The sequence below is a fragment of the Pelodiscus sinensis genome, chromosome 4 (genome assembly GCF_052426305.1).
Source record: "Pelodiscus sinensis isolate ZL-2025 chromosome 4, ASM5242630v1, whole genome shotgun sequence".
Taxonomy (NCBI): Eukaryota; Metazoa; Chordata; order Testudines; family Trionychidae; genus Pelodiscus; species Pelodiscus sinensis.
This window is the reverse complement of record NC_143055.1, coordinates 19976978-19996804: the sequence shown is the minus strand read 5'-3', so window position 1 is coordinate 19996804 and position 19827 is coordinate 19976978. Positions and strand designations below refer to the sequence as shown.

Sequence of the window (19827 nt, the reverse complement as noted above, 5' to 3'; positions counted from 1 at the left end):
TGAAGTTAATGGGTAGCAGGTTTAAAACTAATATAAGAAAGTTCTTCTTCACACAGCACGTAGTCAACCTGTGGAACTCCTTGCAAGAGGAGGCTGTGAAGGCTAGGACTATAACAGAGTTTAAAGAGAAGCTAGATAATTTCATGGAGGTTCAGTCCATAAAATGCTACTAGCCAAGGGAAAGAAATGGTGTCCCTGTCCTCTGTCAGAGGCTGGAGAAGGATGGCAGGAGACAATTCACTTGATCATTGTCTTCAGTCCACCCCCCCTGGGGCACCTGGTGCTGGCCACTGTTGGCAGACAGGCTACTGGGCTACATGGACCTTTGGTCTGACCCAGTACGGCCATTCTTATGTTCTTATAGACCTCTATCATATCCTCCCTCAGTCTCCTCTTTTCCAAGATGAAAAGTCCTAGTCTCTTTAATCTCTCTTCATATGGGACCCGTTCCAAACCCCTAATCATTTTAGTTGCCCTTCTCTGAACCTTTTCTAATGCCAGTATATCTTTTTTGAGATGAGGAGACTACATCTGTACGCAGTATTCAAGATGTGTACCATGGGTTTATATAAAGGCAATAAGATATTCTCTGTCTTATTCTCTATCCCTTTTTTAATGAGTCCTAAAATCCTGTTTGCTTTTTTGACTACCGCTGCACACTGCGTGGATATTTTATCCACAATGATTGCAAGATCTCTTTCCTGATTGTAGCTAAATTAGCCCCCATCATATTGTATGTATAGTTGGGGTTATTTTTTCCAGTGTACATTACTTTACATTTATCCACATTAAATTTCATTTGCCATTTTATTGCCCAATCACTTAGTTTTGTGAGATCTATTTGAACTTCTTCACTGTCTGTTTTGGTCTTAATTACCTTGAGCAGTTTAGTATCATCTGCAAACTTTGCCACCTCACTGTTTACTCCTTTCTCCAGATCATTTCTGAATAAATTGAATAGGACTGGTCCTAGGACTGACCCTTGGGGAACACCACTAGTTACCCCTCTCCATTCTGAAAATTTACCATTTATTCCTACCCTTTGTTTCCTGTCTTTTAACCAGTTTTCAATCCATGTAAGGATCTTCCCTCTTATCCCATGACAACTTAATTTACAGAAGAGCCTTTGGTGAGGGACCTTGTCAAAGGCTTTCTGGAAATCTAAGTACACTATATCTACTGGATCCTTCTTGCCCACATGTTTGTTGACCCCTTCAAAGAACTCTAATAGATAGTAAGACATGATTTTCCTTTACAGAAACCATGTTGACTTTTGCCCAACAAATTATGTTCTACGTGTCTGACAATTTTATTCTTTACTATTGTTTCAACTAATTTGCCTGGTACTGATGTCAGACTTACCCGTCTGTAATTGCTGAGGTCGTCTCTAGAGCCCTTTTTAAATATTGGCGTTGCATTACCTATCTTCCAGTCATTGGGTAACTATAACATTACATAAGGGGTTACTATACTGGACAGGATTGGCAATTTGACAACAAGGCTGCCAAAAAAGGGGGGCTAAAATTATTATGGTTAGGTTCAGAGTTAAAGAATATCTCAGTAGATTCAACATTCTCAGACTGTGCAATCAGGGGGTTTCAGCAAGAACCATGGCTTCCAACGTGGCAGTCAGATAGCACCTCTGATTACAAACATGGAAGAAGTAGGTACTCACCTTGTACAGTAATGATGGTTCTTCGAGGTGTGTCCCCCCCCCATGGGTGCTCCACTGTGGGTGTTGGGTCCCATTCCGGCGCCGCAGATCGGAGCTCTTCTAGCTGTTTGCCGGACTGCACATGCACGGTGGCCACCTTGCGGCTTTTCACACTGTTTCCAGTCGCGCGGTCCAGCACACCAGTTCCTCGTGACTGTTGAAGTCTGAAAGATATGAGAGAGACACTCCAAAGCGGGGAGAAGGGCTAGTGGAGCACCTATGGGGATACACACCTCGAAGAACCATCATTACTGTACAAGGTGAGTAACTTCTTCGGGTAGTGTTCCCATGGGTGCTCCATTGTGAGTGATTTCACAACAGTAGCCTGAAAGAAGACGGCGGGTTCAGAATCAGTGGATTGTTGCCGAGGTTAGCACTGTGGTGGCTACAGCTGCATCAGTCATAACGATATTCTGTAGAGCATAATGTTTGGAAATGTGAAGTCCGAAGACCAGGTATCTGTTCGGCAGATGTCCCTTAGGGGAACTCCCTTAAGGAAAGTTGCTGAAGAAGCCATGGCTCTGGTAGAATGAGCTGCAATGGTGTTTGGAAGTTGTCTATTTCTCAGTTCATAGCATCGAGTTATGGAGGAAATGATTATTTTAGAGATTCTTTGTGAGGAAAGTGTGGAACCTTTAGAACGAGCATCCATGGAGATGAACAAGTGCTGAGAATTCTTTGCTTCTCGAGATCTGTTGATGTAAAAAACAAGGACCTACGTACATAGAGGGAATGTAACTTTGCTTGATGTTCTGAGGTATGGTGTTTTGGATAGAAAACCGGTACTATGATGGGCTCATTTATATGGAAGGCAAAATTAACTTTTGGCAGGAAGGATGGCTGAGAATGAAGGATAACCGCCTGAGGAGTGAAAATGGTATACGGGAGCTTGGCCAGTAGAGCTGCCAACTCCCCCACCCTTCTGGCTGAAGTAATAGCCAAACGGTATATGACTTTCATGGCAAGCGTATTAAAATCACAGGTAGGTAATGGTTCAAATGGTGGATGCATTAGGCTAAGACGAGCTCTAAGTTCCAAGAGTCCGGAGGCCGCTTGTACTCAGGGAAGAGATTAGTAATTCCTTTTAGGAACCTCTTTGTAGTTGGGTGAGAAAAGGGGTTGAACCCTTCTATGGGCTGATGAAAAGCCGTGATCGCTGCCAGATGCACTTTGAGCAAAGAAATAGCGAGGCCTGTTCGTTTAAGGTGTAGAATGTATTCCAGAATGAATTGCAATGAGGAAGTGGTAGGGAGTAAGTTATTGGCAATGCACCATTGTTGGAATCTGTGGCATTTATGAAGGTAAGTAGCTCGCGTTGAAGGTTTTTGCTGTGCAGAAGTACATCCTTCACCTCATGAGAACAAATTATCTCAGTTTGTTTGAACCAGATAGGAGCCAGGCCATGAGAGTGAGGCGATATGGTTGTGGATGTAGAGTGCGGCCATGGACCTGCATGAGAATGTCCAGACAATTCGGAAGATGGAAGAGATGAGGAGACATCCAAAAGAGGTAAGGGAACCATGTCTGGGGGGGCCAGAATGGTGCTATTAAAATTACTGTTGCATTGTCAACAAGTATTTTCTCTAGGACTCTGGATATTAGTGGAATGGGAGGGAATGCATAAAGCAACTTGCCGCTTCAGTTGTAAAAGAGAGCATCCCCTAGGGAGGCTCGGCCTATGGCCACTCTGGAGCAATAGTGAGTGCATCTCGCATTATACTGCGTGGCAAAGAGGTCGACTAACGGGTGACCCCATTTGTCGAATATAGCACATAGTACATGTGGCTGTATTTCCCACTCATGCTGTTTAGCGAATTGCCTGCTGAGCTCATCGGCCGTGCTGTTGTCTTTCCCTGGTAGGTAAGCAGCTATAAGAGTCACCTTGTGAAGATTGCAGAAGTTCCAGAGACGGACAGCCTCCATGCACAGGAAGTGGGAACGAGCTCCTCCTTGTCTGTTTATATAGTAAACGGTGGTCATATTGTCTGTCAAAACTATGGCAACCCGGTTGCGCAGGCAGGGAAGAAAGTGTCTGCATGCATTCGAGACTGCCCGTAATTCCAGTAGGTTTATGTGGAGAAGGGACTCCTCTGGGGACCATTGACCTTGAATCTGACTGTCTTGAATGTGCGTTCCCCATTCGATCAACGAGGCATCCATTGTAAGCTGTATCGTGGGTTTTGGTTTGTGAAAGGGCATGCCCATCATGATGTTGACTGATGCCATTTACCAGCGAAGAGAACGTTTGACTATGACGTGAACTACTACGGACCTGTGCAGGTTGTGTCTGCCAGGTACATATATCTTGGATACCCAGAGCTGAAGACAGCGGAGGTGGAGCCTAGCGTTGGATACCACAAACGTCGTGGCCGCCATATTACCTAACAGTTGAAGACATGAGGACAGCTACAGTAGGGCTTGTGGTAATAACCTGTATTAAGTCTTGGATTGTGCGGAACCTGGAGAGTGGTAGATAGGCATGCGCTGTCGTGGAGTCGAGGAGGGCTCCAATAAATTCTATGGACTGCTGAGGAGTTAGTGTAGACTTTTGAACATTGAGCATAAGACCTAGTATGTTGAATAACTGGGTCGTAGTAGTGACCACTTGAGAGGATCCTTCAAATGAGCGTGCTCTGAGAAGACAGTCGTCTGGGTAGGGGACGATGATAACTCCTAGGCGACGAAGATAAGCCGCCACTACTGCGAGAGTCTTCAAGAAAACTCTCGGAGTTGATGATAGCCCGAATGGCAGGACCTTATACTGATAATGATTGTTCCCTACTATAAAACGAAGAAATCCCCAGTGTGCTGGATGTATGGCGATATGGAAGTAGGCATCTTGCAAATCGAGGGATGTGAACCAATCGTGTTGTTCCTGTGCTGGAATGATCTTTGCCAATGTCACCATCCTGAAGTGCTGTCAGCGTAGATAGCAATTCAATTGCCGAATGTCGAGTATAGGTCTCCATCCGCCTGATTTCTTCTCTGTTAGAAAGTAACAGGAGTAAAAACCCCTGCCGTGGAAAGACTCTGGAACCCTCTCTATAGCCCCTAGCTCGAGGTGGGATACCTCTTGGGTGAGAAGAGGTTCGTGAGAAGTGTCCCTGAAGGGGGGGGGGGGAAGAGCGAGAGAAATGGAATCACGTAACCAGATGTTATCAGTTGTGTGACCCATCATTCTGACGTGATGGTGGCCCAACAATGTTGGAAGGGCCTTAAGCGGTGGTGAAACAATGCTTTGGTGGCGTTGGAGGAGGGTGTCAACTGGATGGTTCGCAGTCCCTCAATGCTCGCGTCAAACTTGCTGTTTGTTCGACTGCTGTTGCGCTGGTCTGGGTTGTTGAGGGCGGCGTCTCTGGGGACATTGACACCCTCTTTGAGCATCGTACTGTCTCCCCTGGTGTGGTGTGTATGGGAATGGTCACTGCCTCTGATAAGGCGTATAACATTTGCGTCTGAAAGGTGGTGTGTACATCCCCAATATTCTTAAGGTAGTACACGTGTGTTTCCCAGAATGTAAAACCTGGTCCGTCTTATCTGTGAACAGGTTTTGTCCATCAAACGGCAGATCTTCGACCTTGGTCTGGAGCTCTCTGGAGGCCACTGCTATGTGAAGCCAGGAAGCTCATCGCATAATGATAGATGTCACCATGGTGTGAGCTGCCGTGTCCACCATGTCTAGCATGATGTGGAGCACTGATCGTGAAGACGCGAAGCCCTCTTGTATAACACCCTTCAGTATCTGGCACTTGAACTCCAGAAGATGTTCTAGGAGAGGGACCAATTTGACGTAATTGTCAAAGTTGCGGTTAGTTAACAAGGCGGAATAGTTCGCCATGCAGAGCAACAAGGTGGCAGAAGAGTAGACTTTCCTGCCAAACAGGTCCAGCCATTTAACATCCTTGTCCCCTGCAGTGTTCTTATACTGGGATGCTTTTGCCCTTTGCTGGACTGCATCCAGAACGAGGGAGTTGGGCCCAGGGTCGTTGAACAAAAACTCCATGCCAGTAGCAGGGACTAAATATTTTTTTATCCGCCTTTTTATTCGTGGGTGGGGCGGAGGCCAGCGTTTGCCAAATGGAGTCGGCTATTTCTAAGATAGCATCGTCTAGTGGAAGAGCTATTTTTGAAGACAGAAGTGAAGATTCCTCAATAAGTGATACTGCTTCTGTTGTACCTCTCCTAACTTGACATTTTGACTCTCAGTGACCCTTTTGAAAAGTTCTTGAAAGTCCTTGATGTCATCCGTGGGAGAGGTATCCCCCTGGAATACAGCGTCATCAGGGGATGATGATGCTACTTCCATCGGGGATGACGATGGGAGTCCTCTGTATCGGCTGGGTAGCCTATATCCACTGGCATGCTTTCAAGAGGCATGGATTGCTCTGAAGGTGGGTGGGTGGGTGGGGGGGCCTGTCAGGCTGTGAGGAAAGAGACACACACTTGGGTGGTGCCACGGATGATCGAGCGACAATGACAACTGCTGAGTGAGACAGCAAGCGTGGAGAACAATCCCTGAAATCGTATCGCCTGAACCAGCGGTCATCATGATATGGAGAATGGTAGTGAGTCACCCTAGGAGAGCGAGCTGGTGGAGATGGTGGTTCCGGTGAAAATGTTTCCGGGCCTGGACTAGGAGACAGGGTAAGAAGCCGCTGTGCTCTTTCCCTTACTCTGCTTGATGCCTGGATGGGCAATACGGAGGTGGCCGACCTCCGTGATGGTGCCGTTCGGGCCGCCTGTGCCGGTGCTGCCTTCTAGTGGTAGAGAGTGGCGCTTTAGTAGTACGGGACACGGAAGACTAAGTAGGTGCCGCATCTCTCGGTGTCGGCAGCTCCGTAGGTGCCGTGGCTCTCGGTGCTGGCGGCAGTGACGGTGCCCTAGCTCTTGGTGCCAGCGGCGATGACGGTTCCCTGGCTCTCGGTGGCGAGGGCGGTGCTCTGGCCCTTGGTGCTGGAGAAGACCCCAATGTCGAGAGTCTCAGTGCCGAAGACTCCGGTGCCAGAGCTTTCATTGACGGCACCACTCATGGAGTCAACTTAGTCCGATGTGGCGCATGTTCCGATGGGCTTGGTGCCGATGCACTTCGGGTGTACTTGTCTTTCTCCAGCCTGCGGGTCACCACTAAACCTGAGCCTGAGGTGCCCGGTTTGTCAGCCGTACTCACTCTGGGTGGTAGAGCAAGATGGAGAGGGAGGCGGCTTCTTGTAAGCAGCTTTAGTCAGGACATGATGAGACGCCTCCGCCAGAGGGTCTGACTGTGGTGTGAGGGCTTTGTCAAAAAGAAGCATTTTGAGATGCATTTTGTGGTCTCTGCGAACCCTGGCAGTTAGCTTTGAACAGTGAGGGCACGTCTGTGGAATGTGCCCCTCACCAAGACATTTTATGCACTCCGCATGCCCGTCTGAAGCAGGCATGGAGTCTTTACAAAGCACACACCTCTTAAATCCTGGGGAGCTAGGAATTGTAGTAAAATTAATTAACTAAGTAACTATAAAGAGAAATTTTTTTTCTTAACAGCATCTATATATATCACTTAACTAAATACTACACTATGAACTATTTACACTAAAACAGATTTACTCCTCTCAAGTAAAACAAAGAAAAGGAGAGGGAGCTGTTTCTCCATCTGTGCCCGAAAACGGTTAAGAGGAACTGGCGGGCCGGACCGCGTGACTGGAAACGCGCAAAAAGCCGCAAGATGGCCACCGCGCATGCGCGGTCTGGCAAACAACAGCTAGAAGATCTCAGATCTGCAGCGCCAGGATGGGACCCAACACTCACAGTGGAGCACCCACGGGGACACTACCCGAAGAAGGGAGACATATGTGTCAAAGCCATGTTAACAGCTTTAAAATAGTCTGGAAATCAGTGATTTGGGGAGCTACTATACAAGTGGAAGTGGAGACATATAAAGTAAGGCCTTACAGTAGCCTCGAGTCCAAATCTGGGGAAAGGGATTACCTAACAAACTTTTTAAGACCGAGGAACACCAAACCATTTTTTTTATGGGGAACACCACCAAAGATTGTTGAGCCTTTCCTCTCCCCCCCCCCCCCAAAAAAAGGAAGCTTGCCCCTTTTAAGGACAGCCATTTCAACTCTGTTCTTTCTGAACCAAAATTAGGGACACATTACCTACACCCCTTGACCTCTGTTTACTATGCCTCTGACTCTCAGGGTCAAGATGGACACATGACCAGAAGTAAAAGTAACCCCCTATAAGAACTTTTCCACCATCCTCCTAGCCATAGGGGATGAGTTTGGCCTCCACCAAACCCTCTCTCCTTTGATGCTGGTCTCTCACCTGCAGGTGTGCACCCTTCTGATTCACCCCCAGAATCCCCTGGCACCTGCACTTTCCCTTACCCCTGCACCTTCCTGTTGCTTCCTCCTTCCCTCACTGCTCCTGCCCCCTTTCTCCTTGATGCCCATCCCCCTCACCACTCTCTGCCCCAGTTCCTCTCATGCCCGTGCCCTCACACATGACTTGCTCCATCCCCGCCTTCCTCATGCCCACCCCTTCTTTCAAACCTTCTCCCAGCACCTTCCCCTCCCCTCGCTTCCTCTTGCCCCCAATGCCCTTCCCTTCTCATCTCCCAGCATCACCCTATCCCCTCCACCCTCTCACCCCCACTGACAGCTCTTCTCCCTCCTCCTCCCCTTTTCCTCATTGTCTCCACTTGGCCCCCTGGCATTTGTCTCTCCTCCACCCTGTCCCTTGGTGCCGCCTTCTTTCTTCTTCTGCCCTGCCTCCTCCCCTCAGCACAAGCCCCTTCCTCTCCTACCCTCTTTCCCCCTAGTTCTCTCTGAGCTCCTCCATCACCTTTTACCTTCCAGTTTGCGGGGCTGGAGTCCCCAAAGCCCTGGCCCCAGCTGCTTCCAAGGCAGGACCAGTTGCCGGGCCAAGAGCTGGGCTGCCTGCAGTGCTAATGTTAGTGCTGCATTCCAGTCCCCACACCAGCTTTGGCTTCCATTAGGAGGAGCACAGGGGGAGGAGGGGAGAAACCCCTCACCCTTCCAGATCTGGCTTGCGGAGCACAGCTGTGCGAGCGGGTCCATGCGCTGCCACTCCCCCAGCGGAGTGGGAAGGGACAGGGGGAGAAAGGGCCCACAGAGCACACCAGCAGAGCCCAAACGTACCCCGCTCTGCAGCACTTCAGCCGAGCTCTGCGCGGTCTCTCCTGGGACTCTGGTGGTAGCTTCCAAGAGCGGCACACCAGCTCCAACCAGTGCCCTTCCCCCTCTGGCAGCAGTGGTGGCTGCCTGTGGATGGAGGAGGCCAGGCTGGCGGCGCACAGCGGAGGCAGTCCCGCAGCAGGAGGGAAGGGCCACGCGGTGGGGGGAGGGGCTTGCCAGACAGCAGCGCATACTGCATGGGAGCTCTGAGCTCTGGACACTGTGTGCCACCAGCAGCAGCCCCCGCTGCCCATGCAAAGCACCAAGGGAGCCACTTACGTGCTGGGTGGAGGTGGGGAGTTGCTGCTGCACCGCGCTAGCACTGGGTGTCTAAGTTCGGGACTGTCCCAGAAAAAAAGGGACGTATGGTCACCATATCTCCGCAGCACAACTCAGACTGCCTCACAGTACACCGGTGCGCCATGGAACAGAGTTTAAGAAACGCTGACCTACCTTATTTCAAGTCTAAATATCCTTTACATGTCTTCTCCTATAAGTACAGAAGGTGATACTACAGTAAAAGCAAATGATACAGGTCTAAGTCCAGAAAGTGGAGAGAAAAGTCTTCCTTCAGTGCAAATTCTAACAGACAACTCCTAGCTCCTGGCAGGAGAGTTACAAGAACTAGCACCGGGGTAGAAGGTGGGTGAGGGGAGATTATTAAAAAAATCAAAGATCAATGGCCTCTTTCAACATAAAATAGATGGATTCTGGATGTGATTTAACAAGAGACTGCGGGACACCAAATTTTTAACAATTCCAAATTGTTATTTTCTCACTTCTCTAGTATTCTAACATCTGCAAAAGAGGCAACAATGTGCAAAAAGCCATAGGTCACATTTTGCAGAATATCATGAGAGAGAGAGAGTTCGAGGCAGATGTTCTCCATCCACTACTCAATCTTGTTTCTATTACCCAAGATATCTAGGGAGAACAAAGCAACATTTGGCTTAAAAAAAGCAAACAAATCCTTAAAAAGCACTAGATTCAAGCTAGAGACCTTGAAGTTGATAGAGATAGCAATATACCAGGGGTGTTTTACATTAATCAATCAGTTTTAAGACCACCTATTTTCATGTGTGTGTTCATGACCCACACAATTCTGCAGTTTGCTCATTTCTAGTACAAAGCACTACCTACCTTTCAGGCTGTTTTTTTTTTTTATACAGTGGATGGCCCTGCTGTTTTAGCCTCTTATTTTTGTCTCTTTTGACAGACTGTTAGGCACTGAGACCACTAAGAAAGGGAGAGTGCAATCTCGCTAAAGCTGTAAAGCAGACTTCCCTCCCCCAGTGGTCTCAGTGTCTCTAAGTTACAGACTTCCCTCAGAGGAGGAAGCATATCCTAAGCATCAGGTCATCAGAAGGTGGGATTGAACTTGGGACCTAAAGTCTAAACTTATGTGCCTCTACCACTTGAGCTAAAAGCCATCCAACTCTCAGTTAAGACTTTACTCTCCTTTTCTCAGTGCCTCTGTGATATCCATATAGCCTACAATTGTTTACTTTTGAACAAGTACAGCCTGGCTGCATAAAATACAGAAAATTACATTATGATCAACCTGAAATTGTCCATGCCAAATGCAGGAACACTGTCTTTAGAGGGTGATTTTAAGTTTTTGGCATCTTTTCACAAATTTAATTACTCATTTCTGGAGGCTGAAATGATATCTGAGGTGCTTTAAAACGTGAATCCTTATACACCATTAAGTAACGTTTAGCTATGTAAACTTAAAGTGCATTTAGAAATCAATCACAAAATCAGGAGCTTGAACACAATGAATAAATGACACTGATACTTTCAGTAAAATTTAGTTACTAGGAAACATAAGAGGTTTTGTAACAAAATGTAAAAACTAAAAAGTCTCTATAAACACAAATTCTGTGTTTTTCTGTAGCAAACTGATTTTAAGAATCCCAGCTCATCTTTCCATGTCTCCTGCTGGTCAAGCCTCAAAAGTGTGCACATTTCACCATCTTTGTACTCTTATGTTTTTATCATGTGCTCATAGTGGACAAAGTTATTTGAACTTTCTGTGAAATATATGCCTATATGCTATGTCATCAGAGTGAGGATTTAGCCAAGGAAAATATGTAATCCAGAGGCACTGAGAAAGGGAGAGTGAAGTCTGCTTTACAGCCTCAGCAAACTTCACTCTCCTTTTCTCAGTGACCCTGGGTTACATATGGAAAAAACTAAAAAAAACAGAATGAAAAGGAACTTCTAAAATGCATGATTTATTCTGAGGAAATAGTAAGGTTTTCATGACATGATCACCTGGTTGTAGTTCTGCGTGGTTACCCTGTTAGTCTTTGCATATCTCTTCATTATTATCTGGTGCTTCTTCCGTCACTGCTGAGGCAGTAGACACCAGGGTACACTTGCATCTTTACTTCACGTGTCGCCCTCACAGATTAGGCAGTGAGAGCAGTCCAGTATTTTTCCATTGACATGTATTTTCTTTGCTTTTTTGCAGATTTTTAGTAGAGTTTTAGCTATTTTAACTATCATTTAGCTTTGCCAGTTGACAGACTGTTATATGGTGGTGTTACAGTATGACTGAATTCCCATTCCCAGTTGAATTGTACGAACTTAGTGCAAGTGAACTGGCATCTATTGTCTGAAATTAGTCTGTTTGGGATACCATGTCTGCTTAAATGAAGCATTGCTTTGTTGAGGGTGGTTTCTGCAGCAGTGTCTGATGTGTTAGCTGTATGTCGACAGAATTGAAGGTCTTTAAGGACACTTCTCCCAAAGGTTAATTTAATAATCCAACCAATCCGCAAGGGATGGTATTTAAGGTAGCGACCCTCTCGCCGTATCTGATCACCGAAGAGTGAGAAATATTAGATTAAGGTGGCACGTTAAATAAAAACTTAAGACTTGGTTTTAAACTGAAAACCACCAGACTATATTGTTGCAAAAATAAATTTAACAAAACAATACCTCAAATTAACCCATGGGGGCAGTCCCTTCTTATACTAAGTGGACCAGGAGGGGAAGTCCCTCAAGGTCCCTATACCTACTACAGAGTCTACGACGAAGACGATTGATGGACGCTGGCGACCTACGACCCTAGGGCTAATTGGAAGCCTTTGGGGAGGACCTGCCAGGTGTCCCTCATCGGCTGATCCAGTGCTTGGCGACCTACGATCCTTTGGCTATTTGCTAGCCGCAGGAGAGGAACAGCCAAGGTGATCCCTCGAAGCAGGAGTTGAGATTGAAGACGGTCAATTCACCTTCCGCAGAATTTCTGGTCCTCGACGCCTCTTCTCGCGCCTCGGTGCAACTGGATCAGGCGATGGACGACTCTGGAGCCTATCTATCCTAAACCTAACCTAAAAATAAAACCTTAAACTAATCCCGACGCACCCGACGGACAGTCACGAAGATGGCCGACATGCGTTAGCCGACGCAACCTGCCGTACAAACACGATGACGGGAGCTATCCTATCTAAAAGCTAAACTACCTGAACCTAACCTAGATGAGAGAACTGACCTTCTGTCAGGTTCTCTAAAGGAATAGCTTTACACAACCTTTCTCATTCTATCAGACCTAGGACAAGACTTGAAGGATCTCTCTCTCTCTAAAACCTAACCTATCCCTAAGCCCGACGCAACAGGTAACTGCTGCGTGGCAGAAGCTTTTATAGTTTTGGCTCATACATATTCATGAACCCTAAGGTTTAAAATGATTGGACACTAAAGGATGCTTTTACGACGTGTTTTAAACTGATTGGTAGAACAGGATGCTTGTGAATATTCATAGATTATGTAAATTCCAACAGGTAGGTGGAATTGCTATTTTCAAACTCTAACAGCTACCTGTGAACGTGATAGAATGCATAACTCAAATGGATGCTACCAGAAAGAGTTCTAAATTCAAAGTGGAGTTTCATAGTTCCTGTAGAGTCTATTCCATCCGAAATTTAAGCCTGTAAAGTCTTAGTACCCTACCTATAATTTACATTGTCCAAGTGGTATTATGATTGTACCACTGTATCATTTTAATTTGGCTTTGGCTTGGTGGTTTGTTTTGTTTGTTTCTCTTGCACATATTAAAGTCTTCATAGCCTAACACATTCACTAAATTCCCACTATTTTGCAGTTTCTAGTTCATGCACTGCAGCTCTCTCTTTTCTGGCACTGAGCTGTAAAAAAACTATTTTTGTTGATTTGCAATGCATTAATGTAATATACATTTGAAAAGTTATCCTCTGAGTTACTGCTTGCTTCTTCAGTATGGTGGCGTGTGTGTGGGGGGGGGGGGGGGGGGGAGGTTCTTGTATGCAAGCTTTAGCATAAGGATTTTCCTTGCTACAGTTGTTGCATGTGAGCCCATATGCATGGCATTTTCCTTTCTTTTATCTATGTTTTTCTCCCACAATACCTACTGATGTTCCTTTGTGTTTTGCTCCTTTGATGTGCCTTGCATTTGCTTTTACACATTTTAGTATACTTTTTCTTGTGTTTTCATGCTTCCCCTGTGCTTGTGAATTATTTGTGTCTGTTCTATCTGTTGTCTGAATTTGAAGGAGAGCTTGCTCAATAGCTTTTGTACATTTCTGTAGATTTAGACTCTCCATCACAAGAATTGAAAATATACCATTCATTAGCAACAGTTAAGATGAAAATTATTTTGCAGCTCTAACAGAGCTGCTTTATTAGGATTTTATGTGGGTCCACTTCCTGGTTGTGCTGCTGACATGTGGCAACTTTTGTCCATTACACCTGTTAATGTGCTGCTCTAATTTTGTTTTCTTTTTTAACTAGCCCAGTTGTAATTTCAGAGTTTACCATTGTGATATTAAAAATGTCCAGTTGTTAAACACTTATCCTTTCATGTCCACGTACTTGGGGACAGGAATCTGGTATGCTACATTATTATTATTTTCAATAATCTTAGTTTCTGATACACAACTGCAGGAGCTGTCTCAACTGACAGCACATTCAGTACTCAAGCATAAAAAGAGAGCTGAGGTAGTGCTACATTTGGGCTTTATTCCTTCCGCCACCTATGCAGTTCTTTCTCAACAAGCACTTCCTGAAAAAGTTTTTAAATTGCTATAAATAACACCATAGCATCCTCTATTAGAAAGAGTTTCCCCTTCTACCTAAATGTTAGCTGCATCTTAGAGATGTGGTATGTGTAAAAGATAGTTTACAGAATGTCAGAATCAAAGGCCTTTTACATATTCAACAACAAAATACACATTTCATTCAAGTTTTGATACATCTTGGACAGGACCAAGCTACAGAGAGAACTGGACAATACAGAGTATTACAGATTAGGCCCCATGGGCATCACACAGCATTTTGACCATGTTCTAAGTGAAGCTGTACCAGTGTACAAAACTTTTTAATCCTTGAGAAAAACTTTCATGTCATTTTGAAGAGAGAGATTAAAGAGGACATTGAACTTGTACCTTTCTTTCTTTCTTTGGTCTGTGTAGTACTATGACACATCAGGTGCCAGAGTAACTGCTGTTCAAGGTTCCTATGAAAGGGACAATTATTTTACCATGACACGTAAGGAGAAGTCAAAGCTACAACATTGTGAGGGAAAATGCAAGTGCTTAAAGTTAAGTGAAAATTCTACAAAAGCCTTACATCAAGAAGGATCACTTCAGAAGCTGGCAGTGAATTCTAGTTTTTGTCTGCTAGGAATAGTTCCCACAAAGCTTTACCCATACTCGCATCTGAGAAGCCAGCAAGCAGTCTGAGCTCTAATGGGCACAAGTGCAGAAAATACTCCCCTTTTAATGAGTCCAGTGCGAATAGCAAGCAGGATGCTCTGTACACGGCAGGACATCAGACTGACCTTACCTTTGGGGTTAAGTTTAGACTGCAGAGTGTCACTTTTTCTTTCATTGTAAATTATGTTTAAAAATATTCTGCTGGACAATCCCAGACTGATAGGCACATAGGTATGTTATGCTTCTATTTGACAGATGGGCTTGAACCAACAACATTCAAGATCCAAACAGCCCCAGCATTTGGGGAGGGAAGGATTCAGAGCCCAGTTTTACATCTGGCTTCATACATAACACAGCACAGAATTCACACTAGAGAAAGTACAACATTCCTGATTTCTTTTCTTCAATGGTCTCATTTTTTAAAAAAAATATTTGCTGTCTGTTGGGTTTTCTGGATCAGTACTGCAGTTTCAAAGTACCTTTATGTCAGCTCAAGAGTCTGCCTTACCTGTGCTTCCTTGTTTTTATTGTTTCTTTTTTTCCTTTCCTTTTGGTCACTGATGTTCAAAAGAGCGGGGGACAGAGGAGGTTCAACCATTGATGATGCAGGAAAGCAGTTGGTGTGCCAAAGAGCAGCAAAGGTGGTGCCGAGGACGGGGCAACAGCCCTCTGGCATGGACACTGTGTCGGTGCTTTCTTTGGATGTTGTGATGGTGCCACAGTGTTGTGGTGGTGCTGCAGTGCTGCCTTTTAGGCATCATGGTTGAAGTGGTGCCATGCTTGGAGCTCAGTGCTGAGTGGTGTTGTGGCACCAGTGGAGGGGGCATCAGAGTTGGGAATATTTTTGGCACTGAGTCCCGTGCTGAAGAGCAGATGTGACATGCCTATGGTCCGGATCAGTATCAGACATGATCCTTGCTGGTATAGTGTTGGAGATGCTAAGAGTGTCCCCTTGACTGAGTCAGGACATCAGTACCATGGGAAGAGACTCGGCTGGGAAAACTCTTATTTTGAGAGTCCCAAGCTGGAGGAGTGCTGGTCCATTTCCTTGGGTCCTTAGCAGGTATAATCTTGTCCTTAGGAGGGAACTTAGGATCTTGGCTTTGAGAAGAGCAACCTCTCAAGGAGAATCATTTTCACGCAGAGCTCTCTATCACGTTTGACCCTGGAAGCAAGGCTGGAAGAGTGAGACCACTTGGTCAGGACGTAAGTATCCCCAAGACACTTCATACATGAGGAGTGGCCAACGGAGACTGGCATAGGGTCATGACATATCTTGCATTTCTTGAACCTGGGGGATCCAGGCATAATGGCAGGAAGGAGGCCATGGCAACCATTAATTCTTGTCTCTGAAGACTCCGCTTCACTTTGTTTTCTTCTGTTTGTTCAATTTTTATCTAAACTTTTCTTTTTTTAAACTGAGAGGCCACAGAGGGAGCTGAAGAAATGGAGAGTCAACGAACTTGGAGAACTGGGAATTGTTTTTTGAAAAAACAAACTAGCCAACTATTTAAAAACTAACTAAATAACTGAGGACATTAACTATTATCTTAACTACTATCTTTTTTTCTGCACTGCATGCAGCCGATACGTAGAGAAGGAACTGAGGAGGGCAATGCCATGTATTCAATCCATTAAGGCACAAACAGCTTGAGATGCCTACAGTACAGTACAGCCCAACCAACTACTGTAACAAAAATCTCTGACCTACGGTGTCAGAACGACCCAACACCTATAGTGGAGCACTCCAAGAAAAAATATCTTTTTCAGTTTACCTCATACAAGTACTTAGTGCAACCTCATCATGAAATTTGAACTTACAAATGTAGAATTATGTACAAAAAATAAGTGCATTGAAAAATACAATGTTAAACTTTACAAGTCCACTCAGTCCTACTTTGGTTACAATTTACAGTTTACTATTTGTTTACAACATCACTTAACAGTGAGAACAGGCATTCTTCGCTTGTGCATGTTCATTCCAATCTGAAACGTGCGTGTGCATGGAAGTTGGAAGATTCTTCCACTAACAACATTGGGTTGAGTTGGGCATCCCCTGAAATAGTGCCCTTATGGCACCTAATATATAGTCCTGCCAACTCAATTCTTTTTTAATACCTGGTGACAGAAGCTGGAGCTTCTTGCTCTGGCAAGCACCATTAGCATTGTCCTTTTCATTTGTTCATAGTTCATTAAAGTTAGTTGTTAGATTATTTTCTTAGTGTAAGGAGGTACCTCCTCTTTTTCTTCTCTTCCCAGCACCAGGGCATGTCTTAATCCATGGGGTTCAAAGTTTGCAAAGCCTGTGGCTAGCTTATGCCTAAGAGTGATTTCCACACATCGCCTAAAGTATCTTGTTGAGGGTCATTAAAAAGTGTCTATCTGTAAGTTTTCACCCATAAACACTTAAAGATCATGATCAAAGGCCTGAAGCATCTCAGACAAGTGGCCACCTGTATGTAACTTTGTGATATATACACCAGACCACCGCTCTCTTCATTCATGGCTGGTATCAGTGCATCAACCAGCCCAGCAAAGTCTGGGTATGACCACTTTCCTACTATGGTAGATACATGCTCTGAATATCTGCTCAGGGGTGCCCTTTACAGACCCAGTTACTCGTGACAGATGTGCCTGACTTGGGATGATGAGTCCATTTCAAGGACCTCAGGCTGACCTAGCTTTGTTGAGAACAGTGCACCTAGCATGCTAGACCATCCAGATGTACCTAACAGGACAGTGTGAAGCAATTGTGATGGACAATGCAACCATTTCCATTTCAAAAAAATGCAGATGCATGCTCCTCTCCCCTGTGCTAAGAAGCCTACATACTAGGGGACTTCTTTGTAGAACATTTGATTGACCTGCAAGTGTCACATCTCCCCAGGGTACAGAATGAGCTGGTGGACCACATCAGCGAGTCATTCTACAGACATAAGTTGCCTGGATATCCCAAATTCAATATTCCAAAGGTGGGACTTTCTTCTGGTAGCCCTGTTCACCATACATCACAACAAGTAGCAGGTCTGGTCCTTCTGGGCTCTGCAACAGGGCTGTGAGACTCACTGCCATGTTGCCACCTGCTGGTTACCTCTCATATTAGCTGTTCAGCCTTAGCTCACCTTCTGCTGGCCAGTGTCTCACCCTGTTACCTGTCTCCTGCACTGGTTCAGGCCCCGTGTCTCTTCCTGCCCACAGTGCCCTTTCCTCAGAGTACTACCCTGCCGCAGTGTCCCCACTCTGGGGTCCTCCCCTCCCAGGGGACCCTAAATGCCCTGTACCCACCTTGCCTCAGTGATCCACTGCCAGTCATTATCTCGCGCCTGCCTTAGGACTAAACTTCAGTCTTAAGCAACCACTCCTTATTGGCAAGCAGGTGAATCTGCTGCCTTCTGCTCTGGTACCTCTCAGGCCCCTGCAACCTGGGAGTGGTGTCTGGCCAGTGCTCCCCAGCACCACTCTGTCTAAGGAAGCCTCTGTAGCGTCCTTTGCAGCCAGGTCCCTCCTGCTCCACAGCTGGAGCAAGAGTCTCTTATCCAGGAGCCCTTCTTTATACAACCCCAGCTGGTCCCTAATTATCTGCAGCCCCATCTATGGCTGCCTATCACTTAGCCTCCCTAAACTGGTTTTAACCCTTGTAGGGCCAGTGGGGGGCAGACACCCCTGTGACCACACAGACTCCTGCGATGACACACTCTTCCTCCCATGGGGAGGTTCTCTCATTTACACCTACTGTGCTTGTTCACCAGGTACTCAATATTAGGAGGGAAGGCACTCACATCATACTGATACCCCTGGACTTGTCAGTGGAGACCCAAGTAACTCTACCGCTCTTCCCCTACCTTCTGATGCAAGACCATGGTCGTCTCCAACATCCAAACCTCAAGTTATTGGCCCTCACATTATGGACATTCCATGGCAGAACTCCATGGAGCTCTGCTGCTCAGACCAGGTTCCACAAATCCTCCTTGGCAGGAGGAAACCTTCTGTGACAGCTACCTATCTTGTCTAGTGGAGATTTTCACTCTGGTCAGCGCAGTACTGTTCATCCTTGATGCTAGCCTCAGTGCTGCTTATGCTGGACCACATTGTCTGAAGCAGCAAGGGGCCTCAGTACCATCAATAAGGGTTCACTTCACCGCTATAGTGGCCTTTCAGCTGGGTGCATAGGGACATTTGATATTTGCAAATCTCATGGTTGATTGGTTCTTGAAAGGATTCAACAGACTGTACCCTGAGGTCTGTTCTCTCATCCTTGCATGGGACCTTAATTGTGGTGGGCAACCTGTGGCTCACTGCGGTTCCACCAGGCACCCATTCTCTGCCTCCTTTCCTGATGCCTCATGCACTGAGGCAGAGGATCCCTACACGCACTTACTCCTTCCTCTCCCCCACAGCACTTTTGGAGTACTGTGAATTGGCTGATTCAGTGTTCATGTTCTGGGAAGGAGAGCATGAGCATGATTCAGTCAATTTGTGGCGCTCTGAAAGTGCTGGGAGGTACAGGAAGGATCAGGTAAGTGCAGGGGTCCAGTGACAGAGGTTTGGGGGAAGAAGGCAGAGAGAGAGAGTATGGACTGCTCATAGGGAACCCCCAATGGGCCTGCCCACTACCAGATTTCAATATTGCAACCCACTGAAATTAAGGAGGGTCACTCATACAGCCCACTCACTAGTCTTGGTTGCCCATCACTGTTCTAGACTAACAGAGCCACTACTTGAAGCTTTAGTAACATGCTCCCTGCTTTACCTTTTGTTTAAGGCAGAATTCCTGGTGCATACCTTAACCTCAGCTGGTAGGGTTTTGGAACTTCAGGATGTAACATCAGGGCCACCATACACCATATTCTATTAGGACAAGGTACAGCTAAGGCCTCACCCTGCTTTTCTCCCAAAAGTGGTGTGTCAGTTCCACATCAACCAGGACATCTTCCTCTCACTATTCTCTCCTAAGCCACAATCCAGCAGTTGTAAACAAAGACTCCACTCTCTTGCTGTCTGCAAAGTGCTGGCCTTTTACATTGACAGAACAAGACTGCTTAGGAAGTTGTTCTGGTTATTTGTAGTGGTGGCAGACAGATTAAAGGCTCAACTTGTCTCCTCTCAATGTCTCTTCTTGGATAGCATCCTGCATTCGTGAGTGCTACAACCTTGCAGGAGTTCCTGCACCTCCACCATGACACAGGCTTCATCCACAGAGTTCCTGGCACAGATTCCAACTCAGCAAGTCTGCAGAAAA

General features: G+C 45.9%; 1 long non-coding RNA gene across 2 annotated transcripts in view; it reads left to right on the top strand.

Annotated features, from left to right (window-relative positions):
- LOC106732361 (uncharacterized) overlaps nucleotides 1-3239 on the top strand; it is a 94497-nt gene extending 91258 nt beyond the window's left edge. For both annotated transcript variants that reach the window (XR_016349388.1, XR_016349387.1), the window contains one exon: nucleotides 3089-3239. This is a non-coding gene — a long non-coding RNA (uncharacterized LOC106732361). The remainder of the gene's footprint in view (nucleotides 1-3088) is intronic.
- The last annotated feature ends 16588 nt before the right edge of the window (nucleotides 3240-19827 follow it).